Below are 17,810 nucleotides of genomic sequence, written 5' to 3'. Positions count from 1 at the left end.
ATGAAAATACCTGATTTCATAGGTTTCGAAGAATGAAGTAAAATTCTAAAAGTGATAGCAAAGCCCGGGGGTTGGTTTATGTTGAGGGGGCGATTTCATGCCGGCAAAGGACAAATACTGAGTACCCTTCAACTGTGTTCTAAAAATGCGTATCTATGGGGCCCCTGGGGGGCTCAGTCGGTTAAGCGTCCGGCTTCGGCTCAGGTCATGATCTCATGGCTCGTGGGTTTGAGCCCCGTGTCGGGCTCTGTGCTGACAGCTCAGAGCCTGGAGCCTGCTTCCGATTCTGTGTGTGTGTGTGTCTCTCTCTCTCTCTGACCCTGATCATGCTGTCTCTCTCTGTCTCTCAAAAATAAATTAAAAAAAATATTTTTAAAGGCGTATTTAAGTATCTTCCTAAAGGTTGTCTCCTGCAGCTTCTCAGCCAACAGAGGAAGAAAAAGAGAATGGGGGCCCTGGATAGCTGAGTTGCAGGAGACTGTGACTCTTGATCTCGGGGTTATGAGGTTGAGCCCGTGTTGGGTGTAGAGATGACTTAAGAATAAAATCTTTGGGGCGCCTGGGGGGCTCAGTCGGTTAAGCCTCCGACTTCGGCTCAGGTCAGATCTCACGTTCGTGGGTTTGAGCCCCGCGTCGGGCTCTGTGCTGACACCTAGCTCAGAGCCTGGAGCCTGCTTCCGGTTCTGTGTCTCCCTCTCTCTCTGCCCCTCCCCCTCTCATGCTGTCTCTCTGTATCAAAAATAAATAAAACATTAAAAAAATATTTAAAAAAAAAGAATAAAATCTTTAAAAGAAAAAGCGGATGTCGAAACCCTTATCCGTCCAGCACAGAGACATGGTGGATAGAAAACACACAATTAAATGGCAGATGGACGCCCAGGGAAGCCATTTTGTGCCATGACATGAGCGTGAAGGTTAACACATACAACTCCGGGCTGCAGAGATTTTTATAGGGGAAGAAAGAAAAGGTATAAAATTATAAATGCAGAGACATCAGGAGGTGGAAGGAGGAAGAACGGGGTCCCGGGGTGTCGAGGGGCCTCCACGTTTGTTGTGTTGTTGGAAGGAGGGAGGGTGTGAATCACGCAGCGGGACCCTCACCTTGCGGGCACTCAGCCGTGGGCACAGCTGTCCGTCCCACGGCTTCTCCACTTCTCTGGCGCTTAAAATAGTCCATCTTTTCCGTGTAGGTTCAGGGGCCCCGAAACACACCTGGGTCCTGCCTGGGCGATTCGAGCACCCAGTCAGGCTGCAGTCTGGGGTCCGAGAGCCAATGTCCTTCCTGTTGTGACTCCTCCAAAGGGCTTCTGGGAGGTGAGAGTCACCGGGGGCGGGGATGGAATCGAGAACGTGCCGGGAAGCCTGCCTTTAAAAGGGACCACAGGGGGGCGCCTGGGTGGCTCGGTCAGAGAAGCATCTGACTTAGTTCAGGTTATGATCTCACAGTCTGCGGGTTCAAGTCCTGAGTCGGGCTCTGTGCTGACAGCTCGGAGCCTGGAGCCTGCTTCAGATTCTGTGTCTCCCTCTCTCTCTGTCCTTCCCCTGCTTGCGCTCTGTCTCTGTTTCTCTCCCTCTCAAAAATAAATAATAAACATTTAAAAAAAAAAAAGGACCACAGAGACAGTGCAGGACGCCCCTTCTTGGAGGCCGCCTCGCGCAGTCAGATTCACAGGCACGGCGGGACGGTGGGGGCCAGGGGACAGGGCGTCCGTGTTTCATGGGGACAGAATCTCCGTTCTGCAAGGTGGGAAGCGAGGGGTGCGCAACCCTGTGAATGTACCTGCCGTGCTCCCTAACTGGGCACTTAACAACTGGTGAGGCCCTACATTTCACCATGACAATAATAATGTTAAAAAAAAGAGCACGACTCACGCTCCGGCCCCCAGCACTGGGGGCAGCGAGCCCGTCGGCCTCTGAGGCAGCCAGGACCCCGGGACCCCGTGCGGGCAGCAGGCTCGGCCTTGCGCGGCTCCAGGGACGGGCCTCCTGCTGGACACGGAGGGGTGGGGGCAGCAGCTGCCTGTCTTCCCAAACACCATGTAAGGTTCAGCGAGCTGAGTGCATCTCTCCGAATCTCTGGCTGACCCTCTGTGGCCCAGGTGCCCCCCCAGCCTCCCCTCCCCGCCCAGGGCGGCCCCCAGACACGCGCAGGAGCCCACCAGAGGCCGCAGGGCCCCGGAGGGACCAACCCCAGACAATCTCGTAACTGGACTAAAGGGCCTTGTCATCCCCCAAGGTGGAACATTACGATTCAGGGGAACACCGCCAGGCCCCGCGGGAGGGCCCCTGCGAGGGGCGGTTTCCCGGGACCTTACTTCACACAGGCTGTAAGGTGTCAGGGATTTGGGGCAGGGCCCCCCTGCCTTTTGAGAAGAGCTTTGATCACTGCGTGCGGCGGGGGTGCGGCAGGGGTGCTGGAGGGAGGGGTGCCTTGAGAGAGAGAGACAGAGAAGACGGGAGGCTCCTGGAGAGGACGAGAGTGGAGGTCAGCAGGCCCCGCCCTCTGCACCTGCGGCGGCTGTAGGGGATCCTGTGCCCCAGTGAGGCCCGGGTGCAGAGCTGGGAGTCGGAAACGCCCTGAGGTGGACGTGGCGGGCAGAGCAGCGGCCAGGGGCTTAGCCTGGGACCTCAGCCCAGCCACAGTGACAGTGACAGCCGGGGGTTGTGGGGGAAGGGCAGAGGTCCCGAATGACAGACACTTTCCTGGGGGCTTGGGGTCAGTTCCCGAGACACTGTGGCACTGGTCCTCCTGTGCTTGTGTGGGGTTCCACCTGCTCCTACAAGGCTCAGGTACGATGTCCACGTAAGCACGTGTGCCCCCAAACCCAGAGGGCCACCCTCTCGCTGTGGCTCGGCCGCCGGCGTGGGGGTCTGTCACTTGGGGGGCTGAGGCTGCTCCCTAGCAGAGGCTGAGTGCAGCAAGTGAAGGGGACACCCAGTCCGGGCCCCCCGTCCCTCACCACGAAGGCATCGGGGCTGTCCCGGGGGCTTCTGGGAAAGCAGCTCCTCCCTGATCCGTGAACTCAGAGGGGCTGTGACTTCCCTGAGCCTCAGTTCTTCATCTGTGCAATGGGACGACAACTCCTGCCTGGCGAGGGGTGCTTTGACGACTGAGGAAGGACCCGGCACAAGGCCTGGCTCCCAGTAACAGGTGCGCCTCCTGGGGGACGCCTTCCCGCCTGGCCGCACAGCAGGCTGCTCCTCAACCAGGCAGAGACCACCCCCGCCTTTCCCGGGAGGTCGGGCGCGGCAGGGGCAGGTACTGGGCTGCTCCGGCTTCCAGTGAGGAGACGGTCTGGACCAGTGCCTTTCGGGGAAGCACAGCAAGGCCAGGAAACCGCTGGGGAGGGCCAAAGGGGGCTGTTTCAGGAAATGACGAAACTGGGCAGAACTGGTACAGGATGTGGAAGTGGAGAGAGAGGAGAGGGATGGGGGATGGGGATGGGGGTGGAGGGGGAAGAGATGAAGGGGGAGGGGACGGAGGGGAGATGGGGGAGGTGGGTCATGGGGGGAAGGCAGCCGATGGAGGCCTCCTCTGGAGCTGGAGTTCATGCCACAGTGAGTGTGACCGGCCTCCTGCAGAGACCAAGCTCAGCGGCTCATTTCTGTCCCCGCTGGGGTCGCCCACCGCGCTCCGAGGCCTCCCCGGCACTTCCCAGACCTCCCGTGCACCCTCAGCACTAAGACCCACCTCATCTTTGCGCGTCTAGACTCGCTGTCACATATTCAAATAACCAGACTGGTCTAAACCGACGTTTCCTCTCCAGCCGGCCCGTGTGCTTTACATGCCCTGGTTCACTGAAGCCCCGTCACGAGCCCATTTCACAGATGAGGAACATAAGCACAGAAAGGTGGCGTCACCTTTTCAAGGTCACACAGCTCAGTCCCAGGCAGCACAGCTCCGGGCTCAGCGCCGGAGCCACCATGCTTTCCGGTAGCTTCTGCTGGATTTTCTGCCCCTTCTCAGCAAGTCCCGCACCCTATCTGCAATGTGTAGGCTTCATCCAAAGCCCCAGAGCCTCTGGGGAGCCGGTCGGACATGCAGGAGCCGGGTCGGAGGGAGCCCAGCGGCCCCTGACTCGGGTGGGGCGAGGGAACACAGGCGTGGTTGTTCTCCACCTTGCTCTTGGCATTTGAAGACCTACTCACATCAAGGCTTCCTGGAACCGGGTTCCTGGGCACCTAGCCGCGGGGCACAGGACCTGGCAGCTCTCTTCGGGGCCCTGGGCGGGCGGCATGCTGACCCTGCTCTAGCCGGCCGGCCGTGACTCAGCCTCGGAAATTACAGGCTTGCTGTGGGGCCTCGGGCGCCGACGGGGAAGGCCGAGAGCAGGACAGAACCCACAGCCTTGCTGAAGGCCTGTGGGGGAGGGGGGGACCGGGGCCTCTGCCTGGGGAGCCACAGACAGGCCCCAGCAGGAAAGATGCAGGAGACAGGCTTGGGGAGCTGGCGGCTGGGGGGAGCCTTGTGACAGGGACCAGCCCTCCCGGCCTGCCAGATGCCAATGGAGAGAGAAACTGGCCCCGTCCAAAGACCCTGGCATCTGAAACCTCCCCGTGTCCCGAGTGGCTGCTGCCCAGGGCAGGACTGAAGGCTGGTGTCGGGTCATCATGTTGTCCTGGGCCCGCTGAGCTCTTCCCAGGGCCGAGCTGGGGGGGGACTCACCTACGTGCACCCCGTCCCTCCTTCCCCGCAGCACAGAGCTGGGTGCCGACGATGCCGATGGACAGAGATGGAACAGAACGGGAAAGAACTGGCCTCCTGGGGTCTCCCTGTCTTCCTCTGGCCGTCATCCCCCAAAGGTGCCCCATGCCCCTCCCCGGCGCCCCCACCGAAGGGCTCACGCACCCACCAGTGACCGGGTGAGATGGGCCGACGGTCTGATGGGTTTGGAAAGACGGCAGCCAACTCCTGGGACAGAGACGGGACAGAGCGCTTGGCGCCCCAGGCCTCCGGCTTACAGCCCAGGACACGTCTGCCCAGGACGCCCGTGGGGCCGTCTGGACCGTGCGGCCCCACCCCCGTCGGCATTGAGGACCCCAGCACGGCTCGGGGCAGCAGGGGACGCCTGGCAGGGGCGGAGGGAAAGGAGGGCCTGTCTCGGGAGGCCGCTCAGAAAGGTGGGCACGGCCACCCCTGCAAACTCCTCTGACCGCGTGGGTGACGGCGGCGGCGGTGGCAGTGCCCCGCGGGGTCTGATTTCCAGGCGTCTGTGCGGGGGCGTCTCCCTGCTCCCCGTCTCTCTGCACCCCGAAGCGGGGCAGCAGGGGGCTGTTTCTCCCCGTCCCTCCTGACGCCGTGGCGGGCCCGGGGCCGCGGCGCCTGACTGCGCTGGCTGTGGGGCTGTGCCTCGGAGTCCGGCCCGGATCCCACGGCTCCAGCGCGGGGCGCTGACTCCGCTCCTCACAGAGAAAGGTCTTTTCTGGCCCAGGGCCCTGTGCTCGCCAGCCTCCTTCAGACAGACGCTCAGCTGCTCAGTCACATCGTCAGGGGCTTCCCGTCTGGAAAAGACGGCGTGGAGTCGCCTCCGCCTGGCCCTCTCCTCCAAGGACAGCCGCACGCCCTGGCCCTGATGCCAGAGAGGCCAGCAGAGGGGAGGAGGGGGGAGGTGACCTGGCTGGGACCCCGAGACTGAGTCCGGAACCATTTGCCCCCAAGGCTCCAGAGGACCCCCTGCACCCCCACATCCCCAGCAGGAGAAGGTGACCCAAGCCCCGACCTGGCAATGACAGGCAGCCAAGTAGGCGCATGGCCTCCTGGACCCAGCGAGAGGCTCACAGAACGGCAGGCTTGCCAGGAGAAAGCCGCAAGGGGATGGGCTGGGCACCCCCCACCCCGACAGTAAGTGGCCAGGTAAGTGGTCCCCTGACTCACGGAGACACTGATGGCCAAGGGAAAGGCCACACAAGACGCATGGGCCCCCGGGGTGCTCTCTGCCCCAGCAAGCGGAGGCCCCCTCCCACCTAGAGGCACCAGGCTGCCCGCCTCCTGCCCCTTAGGCTGGCATCAGACGCGGGCAGCACTGCAGAGACACTGAACCCGACGGCCAAGGGTTCACAAAGGCGTCGAAGGAAACGGAGCTGTTGACCGTGAGCCTGGAATGTGGCGGAAGGACCCTTTTAGGAGCGGAGGGAAATAATAAAAGGAGGAATCGTAGAGCATCTGGAAGGAATCCGGAATGATGGGAAGAGCAGAAGGGGACCGTGCGCGGCAGACTTTCCTCCATGTGGGTTTTCTGAATCCTGTGTGGCGAGCGGAACAGCTTCCGTGCCTCTCATCTGACGCTTCAGATTTTCAGAAGAGGGCAGGGCAGGGGAGCCAGGGGGAAGGTGGGGACACTGGGGCGTGGGGCAGGGGTGCCAGGGGGAGGGCAGGGGCACCAGAGGCGGAGGCAGGGGCCCCAGGGGGAGGGCAGGGGCGCCGAGGGGGGTGGCTCGGTCGGCTAGGCATCTGACTCTTGATCTCAGGTCACAATCTCAACAGTTCATGGGATCAAGCCCCGCATCAGGCTCTGTGCTGACGGTGTGGAGCGTCCTTGGGATTCTCTCTCATTCCCTCTCTCTCTGCCGCTCCTCTCTCTCTCTCTCCCAAAAATAAACATTAAAAAAAGAGGGAGGGTAAAGGGACCTGCATGGATTAGTTTTGGAGGTTTTGCACACTCCACTTGAAACAGTGCTGCACCTGGTACCTGCATATGGTGAGAAGAGGGGTGTGGGTGTAGCAATACCCAAGTTTGTACAGAAAACTACCCAAAACTCCCAAGAACACTGTGACAAATCAAGATGGGGTCCCAAAATATCCTCGTAGGCAAGAAAAAAGAAGCAGAGAAATAAGAAATGGATAAGCAAAAAACAAACCAAAAAAACCCTCACACAATAAAATGTCAGCCTTAAATGTGTGTAAATGGTCTCAAAACACTAACGAAAGGCAGAGATTATCAGGGTGGAGAAAAACAGGACCCGACTCACTTTTTATATATATATATATTTTTTAAATGTTCTTTTATTATATTTTTGAGAGATAGAGTACGAGCAGGGGAGAAGCAGAGAGAGACACACACAGAATCCAAAGCAGGCTCAGAGCTGTCAGCACAGAGCCTGGTGCGGGGCTCGAACCCACGAACTGTGAAATCATGACCTGAGCTGAAGTTGGCTGCTTAACCAACTGAGCCACCCAGGCGCCCCAGACCTGGCTTGCTTGGAACCCAATGACATGGGTGGGCTGGAAGTAAGAAGGACAGGAAAGAAGACACCCATGAAACGATCCTTTAAAGCCTGAGTGGCTATATTCATACGAAATAAAGTCGGCTTCAGGGCAAATTACTAGAGACGAAGACGGACCTTGCATAATGATAAAAAGATTAATTCGCTAGAGACATGAGAATCCGAAATAAATCCGTGTGTTCTCACCAAGCAACCGAGACTCAAAATACACGAAGCAAAAAAAAAAAAAAAAGACAAAAAAACAAAACAAAACAAAAAAAACTGAACTGCGCTAAATGGAGAAACGGACCGACAGGCGTATCCGGGGACACACCCCACCCCCAGCAATGGACGGAATTGCCAGATGGAGAATCAGGGGGACCTGAGCGCCCCGATCCACCACGGGGAGCCCCCCTCCCCCTTCACCCACACACATTTTTATCAAGTGCCCAGGGGACGTGCCCCAGGACCGACCCGGCCGGGGCCACCCAGGTTAAACCTCAACACGTTTTTTTTTTACAATTGGAATCACACAGAACTTGTTCTCTGACCGTCACAGTGTCCAACGGGACATCCGCCACAGAGAGACAACGGGGAAATCTCGAAACACTTGGAAAATTAAACAACACACTTCTAAATAATCCACGGGTCAAAGAGGAAGTCTGGAAGGAAATTTAAACACAGGGCTGAGAGCAAGTCAAGCTCGCCACGTGCCGAAGCACGTGGGACGCAGCCAAAGCAGGCCCGGGAGGGGCGTGGGGGGCGCCGCGCACGCCGTGGGGAGGGGCGTCTCAAGTCGAGGCGCCCCTGGGTGTCGCAGAAGGCACACTGGGACGGCCTCCCGGCCCGAGGGGCTTGGAGCCCAGAAGGGCACAGAAACAGGGAAATAAAGCCCAAAGTGCAGTGTGGTCAGGGGCTTCCGTCGGGCGTGTACAGGTGCCAAGGGTAACACAGGCAAGCACCGGATCCAGGCCGGGGGAAACCAAGGGAGGCTTCTCAGAGGAGGCGGTGCTGAGTCCTGGCAGCTGAGGTGAAGACGGTCACCTGGGGAGAAGGCACTCTGTGCTCAGGGAGGGACACCCCAGTGTGCTGAGGGGAAGGAGAACACGGCCCAGGGGGCACGGTCGGTGGGGTCAAGGGTAAGAGGGGCCGTCCGAGACCCCAGAAGGAGTTTGGGCTCCATCAGCCCCTTGGCTGACTGCTCCCTTTGCTGCAGAGACCCAGACAGAAGGGTCCTGTGCTTAGGTGTGGCCCACCCTGGGAAGCTTCCTATTTTTTTTTAAACGTTTATTTATCTTTGAGAGAGAGAGAGAGAGAGGGACAGAGTGGAAGTCAGGGAGGTGCAAGCCAGAGAGAGAGACACACAGATTCCGAAGCAGGAGCCAGGCTCTGAGCCATCAGCACAGAGCCCGACGCAGGACTCGAACTCACGAACCGTGAGATCATGGCCTGAGCCCAAGCCGGACGCTTCACCACTGAGCCCCCCGGGCGCCCCTCTAACCTTCCTGTTTTACGGTGAGCTGCCAGAGACATGACCAGGGGCTGGGGGACGGGACACCTCGGGATTCTGCCACCACATAGGTGTGCGGAGGCTGACTCAGCAGAGGGCGTCGACTAAACCATCTGTGATCTTAAAGCCATTTATGAAGACGGTAGGATCAGGACCAGGGGTCACAGTGAGCCACTCCCGGAACCCCGAGAGGGCTCTGCAGACTGAGCCCACGGGGAGCACGGGCCTCTGGGGGGCAGCAGGGGAGGAGCGTGAGGAGCCAGGGCATGTGGCCCGTCCCTGGGATCCCGGCACCTGGGGGCATCGGTGGTGACGGCCTCGAAGGGCCGCAGAGGACGGGCACAGGCCAGTGGCACACACAGGTGGTCCCACCCGATCGGGAAGGCGGGGGGAGGGCAGGGGGACGGGAAGTTTCTGGTGACAGGTCAGCAAGCGCCTGGGGAAGGAGCATCCCTAAATGCCCCTGGCTCGTCAGAGATGCGACCAGCTTCCAGGGCTCTGCCTGGGCTGCCACCCAGGGTGGCGGCAGCCTTCTGTGAGCACGGCAGACGAGGGCCCTGCCGCCATGCTGCTTGGAGCCCAGCTCAGCATTTTCCCGGGGGGGGGGGGGGGAGCACTTGTTGAGGAGTCCAGGCAAACACAGTGAAGACGGGATTTCAGTTTTCCCTCTGAACCGGCTCCTTCCTCATAGCCGTCCGACCCCCCCTAATTAACTGGAAATTGTGCAGTTAAAGGTTCGGGTCCTTGGGGGACAGGTGAACAAGACAGGCACCAGGAACCCCTTCAGGAGCTCCCAGACTCAGGGGAAGGTAAACCGAGAGCCAGGCAAGACGGGGCCAACGGGCTGGGGCCAGAATCCCAGGCCGTCCGCCTACGCCGGAGAAGGAACAGCCCCACCTGACGGATGAGGCTCGGTAAAGACCAGCCCTGGAGGGAGGGTCCCCTGAACAGCCCGAGGCCCAGGGCCAGGTGTTGGACCCCCGCCCACACCGCCTGGTCTCCTGGCCTGTGGTCCTTCCTTTGGGGATTCCCGGCGGTGCCCTCCCTCAGGCAGGGGCTGGGATGGCCCGCCCCATGCGCTCCAGCAGGTGGCGCTGTGGCCCGTGGGAAGGTGGCCTGGAGAGCCCTGGGCGGTGCAGCAGGAAGGACTGGAGGTCCTGGCGGGGGGACAGGCATGCACACGTACACACGTGCACACGCACACACACCACACACGCTCGCACAGAGACACAAGTGTACACACGTGTGTAGGCATGCTCATGTCCACATGCACACGCCCACACACATGCTCACATGCACACACATGTGCACGCACGCACACCACACATGGACGTACAGACACAATTGTACACGTGTAGGCATGCTCGTGTCCACACACACATACACATACACACACATGCACACATGCACACGCTATACATGCACACACACGTGCACACTTACACACATGCACACATGCACACGCACACACACCACACACGCACTCACAGAGACACAATTGTACACACGTGTAGGCATGCTCGTGCCCACACACACGTACTCACAGGCACACACACATGCACAAGCACACACACCACACATGCACACACACAATTGTACACACATGCAGGCATGCTCGTGCCCACACGCACACACGTACCCAGGTACACACACGCACACACACACCCGGGCTGGTGATGCGGGCGGGAAGCCCGGGGAGGGGAAGCCAGGTCTCCGGGTGGCTGTGGGAGGCTTCCGCGTCTGCCCGCAGGGAGGTGAGCGCAGTACGTCGGAGAGAAGGCTGAGACCACGGCTGGAGAGGGGACCTTGGGACACAGTCAGACGCACTGGGAGGTCCCTGCACCCCCAGGTCTGCTCAGGGGCAAGAATCTTGGCCTCTGCTGACAGTCAGCAACAGGTGAGTCACCCCACCCCCCACCCCCAGTCCCGCCCAGGCCATCGGCATCCCGCCGCAACCCCCCCCACCCCCGCCAGAGCCCGGCTCGCTGTCAGCGCACTCGAGGCAGGGCCGTCTCGGGGCTCCCGGGACCGCGGACGCCCTCCCCGCTGCCCCCGCCACCGTCCGTCCCCCGACCAGTACGTCTGAGGGCAGCTCTGCCTGCAGGATCCCACTGGACCCCGGACAACACTCCTTCTCCCCTCCCAACCTCCTCGAAGACAGCAGGTGCCACTCGTGTGCTGGGACCTGGGTTTTGAAATGTTAAGTTTTTTAAACTTAGGAAAAATCAAATACAGATCGCAGGCAGAATGTGGGATCCAGAAAAGACGTGTGGTGGAAACAGTAAGGAGTCATTTATGGCTCTTACCAGGCTGGGTGGGGAGGTGGCCGTGTGGGAGTTTGTCACGTGAGTGCTTGTCCGAGGGAGGAGGCCTTGAGGCCCCCTAGGGGGGACCCTCCCTCAGATTCTCAGATTCACAGATTCCCCCCGAAGAAGCTGCTTGGAGAGCAGGGGACCCGGGATGGCCCGGAGCGACCCAGGCCTCGGACGGGCCCAGAGGATTCCCGAACCGTGGGGAGGCTGCTGTCCTGGGGTAACAGCCCCCGCACCCCAAGACCTCTGCTCTCTCCACCCATCCACTGCACCTGCCACAAGGCCAGGCTGCTCATCACCCGCTGAGACTTCTGGCCAAGTTCAAGGCATTCATCCCTTCCTTGAATCACAAGCCTGTGCCCTGACTCACCTCCAGTCTCACGGGGAGGAGTCCCTGTTTCTGGAAGGAAGCCGTCATCTGAGGCTGGCGGAAGCTTCTGGGGCATGGCGCCCCCCCACCCCCTCGCCGGAGCCTCTCAGCTGGTTCCCAAGGGCGTGGGAGCCTCGGCAGGAGGTGACGAGCAGTCAGGAGGTGCATCTGAGAAAAGTCGCTGGGCTGGAGACTCGCTGGTGACGGCAGCGAACGCAGCGGCCTGGCTACTCCGTGGGGCCTCCCAGGCCACCGCAACACAGCATGCATGGCAGGCCCTACACACAGGGAGCCACAGCGAGCTGTCCCCATGACAGAACCCCCCGCCCGAAACCAGACTTAGGGACAAAGGTTTCGTGAGTGCTTCGGTTAGCACGGGCTCAACGCAGGCCCCGGGCCTCTACAGGGTTCTCCTGAAGGCCCAGGCGTGCTGGGTCCTGAGCAAGTCCGGAGCTGGCCCCCTGGACGTGCCCAGGGCATAACGTGAAGTCCCCAATCAAGGGTAGGGTCTCCAGGAAGGAATGCCAGTCTGTGGGGCCAAGTTCATGGAGTTTTAATGATCTAACGTAATTCAGCGATAGACATTGGAGAAGGCTGACCTTTACACGGTCACTGTGTCCGTGAGCTTGTTTCTCAAATGCCAGGTGACCCCCTTCTGGGCCGTGAGGGGCTGCGAGGTGGCCCGCAGCAGGCTTTGGGGGGCTTTCGCATTCTGCGTCCCGTCCAGGGCCGGAGCTGCAGGGCCAGCGGCCTGAGCTTTGCCCCTGAGCCTCTCTGATCTTCCCTCTGAGACCAGACTGGCCTCCACCAGCTGGGAAGGAACATGGAGGACGGCAGGGCGCAGCAGAGAGCCTGTGACAGCACCGGCCAGGCGGGGGCGAGGCGAGGGGAGCAGCTCCGGGGTCACGGCTGCAGCCCAGCCCGGAAGTTTTGGGTCAGTGGTGATTACCTCTGAGTGTGTCAGTACAAGAGCCTGGATCCTGCCATTGTCTGCGTCTTCACGGCGGCGAGGGTTACAGCACACTTCCCGTGCACGCACCGGGCCTGATGCATGCACGCTCACCTCGCCCAGAGAGCAACGACCCTCCTGGGATTCAGAGGTCTGGCGTACCGTCAGCGGTGCAGCTGAGGCCGGCCCCCTTGCATCACCAGCTCCCGGCAAGAAAATGAATCTGCCACACGGGGCGGGGGGTGGGGGGCTGCATCTTGGTCCACAGACGTCCAGGCAGCACACAGCACAGACCCCGGGGCCCCGGAAGGGGCTGGGACACGATAAGAAACCCCCACACGGCTCTGTCAGATGGCGTCCCCCCAAGGGAGGCAGCAAACCGGGCTGAAAATGGAACCAATGTTTGCTCATTTGCATGCCGTTTCCCTCTGATTTGCATATTGTATACCAGAACCGCTAACCCCAGGCCAGTGAAATCAAATGCATGAACCGATCTACGTACAGGATGTTCTGAGAGAGACAAACTCAGTCCTTAGGGTATGTCTGACCCCCTCCAAACCGTGCACGCACCATGCGCGTGCGCACACACAACTTCTATCCCCGCCTCCAAATAAACCTGTCAGGGCTTTACGAAAAGTCCACACTGTGCCGAATTTCATTTATTAAACCAAACCCAGGACGCCGTGACCAGGGAAATCTGGCATCATGAGGGGGTTCCTACTGTGGCTTCCTCTCAACAGCTTTTCCCAGAACATCCCTGAGCCTGCAGTCTGACCCACCGGGAGCCGTTTACGGAACAGACTGCAGGTCCCACGTCACAAGAACACGGGGGGGGCACGGGGTTCGCAGAGGGCACTGACGAGGAGGAGGATGAAGACACCACTGTGAAGTTAGACGGAACAGCCAGCGGGGGCACTGGCATCGTGCGGAGGGGGGCCCTTCACTGCAGTGTCCGAGGGTCCAGGCTCCCGGATCGGAAGGCTGTGTTTTCCATGCAGGATGGGGTGGGAGAGGGTCCGTGTTGGGGCCTGGAATTCAAGTGCTCCTGGCTCTCTGCACAGCCAAGGACGTGAATTTTCTGCGCTCCCCGAGCATTCCGGGAACTCCGTGATCTCCAGGGGGAGGCTCGGACCCCAGGTGAATGCCAGTTGCACCTTTCATTGAAATCGTGCTCATCGAACGTGCTGTTGCATTTGCAATGGACCAAGCACCAGTCTGGGAGCCCAGGCCAAGAAGCCAAGCTCCAGCTCCACCGCCATGGACTTGCTGTGTTACTTTGAGCAAACGTCTTAACCTCTCTGGGCCCCGGATTCTTCCTCCCAGTCATAAGAGTGTTGGAGTAGAACAGTGATTCTCACCAGGGACGGGTCTGCCCACCCGGAGGGCAGTGAGGGATGTCTGGGGACCTGGCAGGTTGTTGTGCTGGGGACGCTGCCGGCATCTGGAGGGCAGGGGCCAGGAGGACCGCCCAACATCCTGTGTGCACCAGGCAGCTCCAGCAAGGTGTTACCCGCCCAGAATGTCAACGGCTCGGAGGCGGAGAGGCCCTGGAGTAGACAAGCGCCCGCCCGTTCCAAGTCAGTACCGGGCCATCAGGAGGAGGGGACAGGACACGCCTGACCGGGCAGGATGTCGACTGGGGGAGTGGAGACGTCTCGCTGCCCAAAACCACGACACCCCTTAACCTGATGGACGACCACTCCGTATTTCCAGAGGCAAGAAACCGATACTCTTTATTTTACTTTTTAATGTTTATTTATTTTTGAGAGACACAGAGTGTGAACGGGGGAGGGGCAGAGAGAGAGAGAGGGAGACACAGAATCTGAAGCAGGTTCCAGGCCCCGAGCTGTCAGCACAGAGCCCGACGCGGGGCTCGAACCCACGAACCGTGAGATCATGACCTGAGCCGAAGTCAGACACCCAGCCGACTGGGCCCCCAGGCGCCCCTCTTCATCTTGTTTAGTGAAGGCCCGCATGCTCCTTCCCGGCCCGCGCTGGGGACCCGAGCCCGTGCGGGAACGCCCACCGCGTCCTGGTGCCCCGAGACCCGTCCCCGGCAGGGCAGGCTGGCGTCCGGGCCAAGGGCCGCCAAGCATTTGCCACTTGCCGATTGCGCCTTCTCTCATGATTTTCCAAACCAAACAGCTGCTTGGGAGGCACGCTCAAGTGTTTAAAAATGAGGCAATAAAATAAATCACTCGTTCTCGGAAGACCGCCTGCTGGTACAAGGCTGTGCTTCTGCTGAGGAAACGCCGGGAACGCGGACGGCAGGGCCTGGGGGCTGCACGCGGCCTGCGCAGGGGGGCGGCCCAGGTCGGCGGGCGCGCGGGCAGAGAAGACCCTCTTCGCACCCATGCGTGAGCGCTCAGCCGGGGCGGCCGTCACGGGGGGTGTGCGGGGTGGGCCCCGGGCTGGCCAGCGTCTTTCCTGCAGCGGCTTCAACACCTCTCAGGCCCGTCCACCGGCGGCCCCCAGCCGGCCCTGCCCTGACCAGCCACCGCCTCTGCCTTCCTGCCTGCCCCGACCAGCCGCAGCCCCTAAGGATTTCTCAAGAGGGCTTTTTTCCCTTAATTTTTAAGTTTTTAATTCTTTTAATGTTTATTTTTGAGAGAGGGCAGAGGGAGGGGCAGAGAGAGAGGGAGACACAGAATCCAAAGCAGCTCCAGGCTCTGAGCTGTCAGCAGAGCCCGATGTGGGGTCGAACCCACGAACCACGAGATCATGACCTGAGCTGAAGTCGGATGCTCAACTGACTGAGCCCCCCAGATGCCCCAAGAGGTGTTTTTTTAAGGATTTTAGTTTTAGGTAACCTCTGCACCCAGCATGGGGCTCGAACTCACAACCCCAAGATCCAGAGTCGCCTGCTCTTCCGACTGCACCAGCCCAGCAGCCCCAGGAGGGGTTCGAGGGCCGGCCGTGAGCTTCGACCGGCGGCCGTGGAATCTAGAAAAGCACTTAGGATTAATCAAGTCATGACATCGCTCTTTGCCCAACATCAGATACAGCAGAGGTTTAAATGTGAAAAAATAAAACCGCGCAAGTGCCCGAAGAAAATGGAGAATTTCCCACGGGGAAGCCCTTTCTGAGTACAGCGTAAGGCCCAGAAGCTGCGAAGGGAAATAAAGGTGATGTCGTAAAGATGAAAATCTTCTGCCAACGAGCAGGAGTCCAGGCTGGCCGCTGCCATCGCCTGCAGAGCTAAAGCCGCTGCGCCCCCCACCTCCGACCTCACCCCTGGACTTGTCAGCACGGGCTCCGTTCTGCAGGGGTGATGGGCAAACCCTGACGTAATGCAGCACTGATCGGCTTCCACTTGTGTGAAGTCCGGGGGCCACGCCGCCATGTGCTGGCACTGACCCCAGAAGTGACATCGCCCACTGGCCAGAGCCGGGCCCATGGGTCGCTGGCCGCAGGGGGCAGGGAGGTTCGGGCGGGCACGGGGCCTGGTGAACGCTGCTTTCATGGATGCTGGGGCTTGAACACTGTCCTGCAGCCTTTGCGTGAGTGCCCCGCCTCTTTCTAGAATGCTGATCTCCGGAGACCTGCTAGGCCTGCTCCCTCGCCTCCTCCGAGCGAGGCCTTTCCGGGTCACCCTGTTGCAGACGGGGACCTCCCAAGCCTGCCCCGTCTCCACGTCCCTCGCCCATCACCGTTCCATACGGCGTGCCGGGCGCAGTCCTGTCGGGAAAACTGAGATCACCGCAGGTGCTCCGGACGAAAGACTTACTCTAGGAAACGGGCTGCTCAGGTGCACGAGTGGACAGGACACCGTGGGACTCACATCCGTGGGCGGCAGCTGCTCGCCCGGAGGCGGTGGGCCTTCCGGAAGCTGGGCCTTGCCTGTGACTCAGGGCCCTGAGGGACACTCGACCAGCCGCGGGGCCTGAGGGGTCCCCGTCTGGGGGCGGATCTCAGGGTGGGCCCAGGCCGGCAGCGTGGGGCACTTGGTAGGACACGGTCAGGCTCCTGAGCTGGAACACAAGGCTTTCTGTGGCTCTAACCCACCCCCCACCCCACCCTAGAGCCGCGGAGCACAGGCCGGATGTGCACAAACACAGGCAGGAACAAATGATGGATGGGTAGCTGGGAAGACGGCGGCGCCCTGGGCTCAGCCGCTTAAGCTCAGGTCATGGTCTCATGGTCCGTGGGTTCGAGCCCCGCGTCGGGCTCTGTGCTGACACCTCGGAGCCTGGAGCTGCTTCGGATTCTGTGTCTCCCTCTCTCTCTCTGCTCTGCCCCCACTCACCCTCTGTCTCTCTCTCTCTCTCTCTCTAAAATAAATAAACATTAAAAAATGCAAAAAAAAGAAAAAAGGGAAAAAGGGGGAAGGCACATTTCACCACAAAGGACACACAGATGTTAGACAAGCCACAAAAAGATGCATATCTATTGGAATGGCCAAAATAGAAAACGGTGGTAACACCCAGTGCTGGTGAGGATGTGGAGAGACGGGTGGGGATGGAGCGTGGTGCAGCCTCTGCCGTCTGGAAAGCAGTTTGGCAGTTTCTTGGAAAACCAGACATGGACTAAAGAAGATGTGGCGCATGTGCGCACACACACACATGCACGCACGCGGTGGAAAATCAGCCATCAAAAAGAACGAAACCTTGCCGTCTGCAGTGATGTGGCCGGAACCAGAATGGGCCATGCTAGGCGAGGGCCGTCCATCAGAGAGACGGACAACGTATGGCTTTGCTCACATGCGGAATTCAGGAGAAGCAGATGCACGTACGAGAGGGGCGTAGAGAAGAGAGGGAAACAGAGCACAGGAGCCAGTAAGGACGGAGACCTTGCTGAAGGTGGGGGAGGGGCGGACGGGCCGGCTGGGGGATGGGCACTAAGGACAGACAGGACTTTCTGTGCTGAGCGCTGGGGTTTGTACGAATTCTACTCCCGAAATCCACAGTGCACTGAATGTTAGCTAAAACCTGAGTCATGGAGACACTGGCACATCTTGATAATTAAAAGAAGAAAGGAAACACACAAGCCATCACCACACGCCCAGGAACTGCTCTCTGGGGCCGTCCCAGGGACACAGGGGAGCTGCGTTCACGGCCCACCAAGCCCGGGGCGAGCCCATCGGGGGGAACGGTGCGGTCACGGTGCCCGCGTGGCACTCGCTGCTCTGCGGCAAGGCCTGGGCCGCGGACACGCATCACCCCCCCCAGGGAGGGTCCAGGGAGGTGTGACAAATGGAAAAGGCCACCTCCGAAAGGCTACAGCCTGCGCAGGTCTCTTCGTGTGGCATTTTCGAGATGACAAAGTTTCCGAAACGGAGACCGGTGGCTGGGGAGGGCTGGGGACGGAGGGAGGCAGTGTGGCCATAAAAGGGCGATGACTATACGTAAGCGATGGGTGACTCACGGGGTCCTAACTCCTGAAACCAGCACCGCCGTGTAGGCGAACTAACCCGGATGTAAATGAACACATTTAAAATAAAAATAAAGAAATGAAAGTGAAAATGAA

This window comes from Suricata suricatta, chromosome 17, assembly GCF_006229205.1.
Source record: "Suricata suricatta isolate VVHF042 chromosome 17, meerkat_22Aug2017_6uvM2_HiC, whole genome shotgun sequence".
NCBI lineage: Eukaryota > Metazoa > Chordata > Mammalia > Carnivora > Herpestidae > Suricata > Suricata suricatta.
This window is presented reverse-complemented; position numbering follows the sequence as displayed.